Source organism: Macaca fascicularis, chromosome 4, assembly GCF_037993035.2.
Source record: "Macaca fascicularis isolate 582-1 chromosome 4, T2T-MFA8v1.1".
Taxonomy (NCBI): Eukaryota; Metazoa; Chordata; class Mammalia; order Primates; family Cercopithecidae; genus Macaca; species Macaca fascicularis.
In genome coordinates this window covers 1,079,457-1,084,441 of record NC_088378.1, presented here as the reverse complement: position 1 = coordinate 1,084,441, position 4,985 = coordinate 1,079,457, and the positions used below count along the sequence as shown (strand labels likewise).

The 4,985-nt window shown below is 60.3% G+C and overlaps 1 pseudogene; it reads left to right on the top strand.

Annotated features, from left to right (window-relative positions):
* The first annotated feature begins 2,587 nt into the window (after nt 1-2,587).
* On the top strand, nt 2,588-3,675 carry LOC102122284 (uncharacterized; annotated as a pseudogene).
* Nucleotides 3,676-4,985: the final 1,310 nt, after the last annotated feature.

Genomic DNA, 4,985 nt, shown 5'->3' with positions numbered 1-4,985 from the left:
TCTCCCGGCTGCTGGAATCCCCACGGCTAAGCTGGGAGGAACCTTCTGGCTGGCTGGAGCGCTGGGCAGACCAGGGGCTTGTTGGACCAGGCAGCAGACTCCGTGGGGAGGCAGCGTCACGTCCATCTGGGCTCTCTCTGGCAATGACACCGCATTCCTTTTAGAAAACTCCCTCTCCCCCAGTCTCCCTTCCGAAGGCCACCCCTCTCCACCTGCACTCGGCTCACGAGGCCTGTGCAGCTCTGACTGATGCATTTCCCGGGAGCTCTGTCCAGGGGCTAAGGGAGGTGCAGACGAGGCCCTGAGCCCCCTCATGGGGATTGTTCATTTCAGTCCCCATCCTGGGTCCCTCTGGAGGATGTGGGCTCCATGGTGCTGGGCCGTGACTCTCTCTGCCTCGGTGCCCCCTATGCCCCCAGCCGTGGACCCTGCTGAGCCCCGTGCAAGTGAAGCAGGCCCTCCCAAACCCTCCACCCTTGGAACGCTGTACTGAGGCCGCCCACTCCTCTGGCCTCCACTGCAGACACACCGGGCTCCTCTCTGGAGCTGAAGCCTTGCCTCCAGGAGACACTGTGTTCTAGGCTCAGCTCCACAGGGAGCCAGCCCCTTCTCCATGATGACTGCCAGGGGGGTGTGTGTGCGCATGTGTGTATGTGTTTATATGTGTGTTTGTGTGTCTGTGTGTGCATGTGCCTCTCACATGTGTCTGTGATTACCACCCAGAGACTCCTAGACCTGCCCTGTCCCATGGAACTTTCCAGAGTGTGGAGACCATGCTCAGCACTGTGGGTGCCACAACCACGGCCACGTGAGCGCTTGGGGCAAAACCACTGCAACTGAGGAGCGGAGTTTTAATTCCGTTCACTTTTAATTAACTCAAATTTAAGTAGCCACATGTGGCTAGAGGCCCATACTGGACAGTCGGTTCTAGAAGTTTCTTCGAGGAGGTGAATTTGAGATTTTCCCTCAGACGCCTCTTCTGAGTTCTGCGTGTGCTCCCGGGGATTTCAGCATTTGGGCGCCTTCCCCTCCAGGCCCCCCGGGCGAACGAGGACGTGGGCTTGTCCCACCACCATCGCCCTGGAGGTGAGGACGCGGCTCCCGGACACCCGAGGGCGCCCTCCCGAGCCGGGCAGCACGGAACGGGGAGTGGGGGGAGCTTCCCGGCGCGGGCGCAGCCCCAGGAGGAGGGACGGGGCCTCGGGGTGGGTGACGGTGTCGCCGCCAGCATCGCCTCCCCCGGGTGTCGGGGTGGCCGGGCGCCTCCTCGCGGGGCGGCTGCAGAGCTGGGTCCCCAGTGCCTCCCACGGCCGCCCCGACGGGGGACGTTCCCGCCTGGGCCATTCTCACCGCCAGGGGCCTGGGCGGGAGGAGCGCTGGGGCGGCGGGGCTGGTCTCGGGGCTCCTGGCACAGGTTCGCGGCTCCCGCCAGGCATTCCCCGGGGTCTGAACCTGCGCCGGCGGCGGGGCGTTTTCCACCCGGTGATGTGGCGGCGGCTCCTGGGTTTATGGGGAACGTCGAGTCCGCCTCTCGCTGGGTCCGCGGCCTCTTCCCAGCGAGACGCCCCTCAGGGCTCCCCGATCGTCAGTGCCCGGACGCCGGAGCCATCTCGGTGGCCGCGGCGAAGAAACGCCCCTTTCTCCGTCCACTTCCCGAGGATGGAGGAGCTGGCCCCGGGCGTTCTCTTTCGCCTCCTCCGCGGACGCAGTGGGGTCGCTGCCGGGGACTTTCTGCTCCGGAAGCGTCGGGGCTGGGCCCGGGCCTAGGAGGTGCCCAGGGCCTAGGAGGTGCCCAGGGCCGCCCTGACCGCCGGGAGAAACGATGGAGTCCGGGCCTCCGGGCGGCGGCAGGAGGGAGTGAGCGGGGCGCGGCCGGGCTGCTGGGGGGCTGCACTAGGGGGTCCCTCCCGGCCGCGGTCTCGGCCCACAGCACAAAGGTGCGCCCAGAGCCTCAGTCCGGGGTCCCTGACACGGAGCACAAGCCTGGGTCTCTTCGCGCTCTTCGGGACGGCGTCTGCGGGTCCCTGGGCACCGAGGCCAGCAAAGCCAGAAGAGGCAGGTGGCACTGGACCCCGCCTGAGCACCCAGGCACCGAGGCCAACAAAGCTGGAGGAGGCAGGTGGCACAGTGCCACCCCCCCAAGCCCCCGGGCACCCACCCTGGCCCAGGGCACGGGACAAGAGGCCTAGTCTCGCCTTCAGGACCCACCATAGCACCCGGGGCGGTGGAGCCCACCTAAAACTGGGTTGCTGTGAAAGAGATCATGGGCTCAGGCTCAGACACCTGTCCTGCCCGAGACCACCCCCCACCCCCTCTCCGCCACCTGCCCTCAGAGGCTTCTCCAGGTGGCCACCTGGACCCACAGGAACCAGCCTCTCTTTCCATGTAGGCTCCTCTCACATTAACTCCCAGAAACAGAGGGGAAGCTGCCCTAGGAGAAAGAAAGGATGAGAAAGAACCCTGATCGCAGCAAGACAGGGCTGGGGGCAATTCCAAAGCCCTGAAAGGGCTGGAGGGAAATAAGACTCTTCCGGAGGGCCCCTGCCCCAGGATAAAAGTTTTATTTACAGGTTTCAAAAAGGCCAAGATGTCGGTGGCTTCCTTCAGGAGAAAGCGGCAAAACCCACGCCCACGCCCAGATCCCTTGTGCTTTCAACTTTTCACCAGGAAACCATTTTTCTATGTAAGAGCAAGCAAGTTCCACAGTGGGGGGAAGCCAGTGGAGAGGAGCAGGCCTCACCTGGCTCATGTCCTGTTTCCAGTTTGCCCTGAAAACAAATTACTAAATCCAAGGGGGAAGAGCTTGGGGCGTGCCTGGTCCTCAGCCTCAGTGGGGCTGGGGCCTGTGACCTGGTATGCAGAGGGCCAGCCCCCAGGGCGGCGGGGAAGGGGCTGTGCTGCCCAGAGTGAGCCCCCAGGCACTCCCAGCCTGCTGCAGCTGCCTGGGGCCCCACACTTCGGTCCCTCCTCAGGTCTGGGCTGCACTCTCCGCTGGTCTGGGCTGGGCCACCAAGCTCCAGGCAGTGGACGGAATCCACTGGGGCGCAGGAAGCTTCAGCTTCAGCAGCCCACCCGGCCTCCGCAGTCTTCCTCTCCAGGGTCTCATTTCAACGTGGCCTTTTCTGCTGCAACTCAGCTGTCCTGGGGGCCAAGTTTGGGTGTGTGAGGCCAAGGAGATGCATTGTGCTCTCGCGGAAGACAGACACAGCGAGGGAGCCCGGACACAAGGACCCAGCTCACCAACCACAGCCAAACCACCAATTCTGTCCCATGGCCCTTGGTGACTGGTGACAGGGGAGGGAAAGAAATGTGGCCAGCTTGCCCCAGACCACAGGCAAAGACAGGTGGGGGTGGCCTGCTGGCGCAGGCTTAGGAGATGGGGCCATGGTCCAGCCTGGCGCCCCTCTCTTGGGGCAGGAAGTTCCCTCTGTCTGCCATGCACAGGGGCACTCAGGAGAGCCTGGCACAGGACCTCAGGAGCTCCCAGAGCAGCCTCAGCAGCTGCAACCCCTCGACCTTGTCCAGCATCACGCGCTGGTGCCAGGGAGACAGAACGAAGAATCCCACCAGTGTGCAGGAGAGGAAGCCTACTTTAATTCTGTTCTTGAAATAATAGCAGGCGAAGATGCGTGTTTCATAATTAATTCCTCACTTCTTAGGAATTGCAGCGATTAGCTCTGTCATTCCTTCATTATCAGGAAGAACTGTGAGTCCTGCTATTCTCACTGTGCAGCCCTCAGCTAAGTTTTCTAAAGGGAACATCACAGCATCTTCCCTGATCTTAGCCAGGACAAAAGGTGAAGTCTAGCATGATGACCCGCGTAGCCTGCATCACTGGACGCCCTTCCTTCCTGGTCTCCGGGCACAGGTGCGGGGGTCGTGTGTGTGCGTGCACATCCAGGTTCCTCCGGGCACAGGTGCGGGGCCGTGCACCAAGTGCCCCACAGTTCCTGTGAAGGAGTGCAGTGGCTCTGTAATTTTTGTCCTCAGCTCGGGTTTACCACAGCTTAGGCCTTTGGGGTCATTTTAAAGTAGTAAAGAAGCTTCAGATGTAATCCCAAACCAGGTGGTCCATAAATCATTACTGGGTTCAAAGAATAATTATCGTCAGAAGAATTTATTTGCATATAATTGTAACTGTGCCCTGTGGACACTGTACATGGTTAAATCAACACCAGGAGGGTATTTTGGTTTCTAAGAATTTTAAAAATATAAGGCAGATGGCGCTAATACAGACAAGCAATGAATGAATAAGAATTCATAACAATGAAGCTCTAATGCAACATATGATTGAATAGGGCAGCTTAGAAGCCTGGAAATTAGGAGGCTCGGTAAGATGAATTGGGTGGTGGTTTCCAAGCCTCCTACCACACTTGGAAGAGATCCCAGGGATCAGGGTGTCTCCAGAACCCAAGCCAGCTCTGCATGTCCGGCGAGTGCCTGCAGCGTGCTGGCACTGAGATAGCATTGTGGGTGGCCAATGGAAGGATACGTTTGATGGAAGGGAGAGAGGAAACGGCCCTAATAAGGAAGGGAAAAACTCTAAGCTGGCTGGAGCTTCCAAGTCGTCCACCTGAGGACTTGGAAAAGCCGATGATCTGAGCTTGCATCCGCAAGGCTGAGGATGAGCAGGAGTGAGGGTAGCAGAGATGAGAGCTTGAGCCAAAGAGTGAGGGGCGTGACCCACCCCTTGCTTGAGCATGGTCTGTGCTGATGATGCACTTCTCACCAACAGCAGGGCACAGTGTGTGGGGCATCCAGTCTGCAATTAGGTTAAAAAGACTGTGGCTTTTGCTTTGGGGACACCCCAGGCTCATGCTATCCCTTGCCCTCTGCCCGTCATGAGAACACTTGGCAGCCCTAGGACAGGGTCACGGGGGAGGACCAGGGCCTGTGGGCAGCCTGGCGAAGGGGCTCAGAAGCAGGTGTTCCCACCCCACAGGAGCCTGCAGGGGCAGGAAAGAGATCTGGGGGGAGAGGAAAAT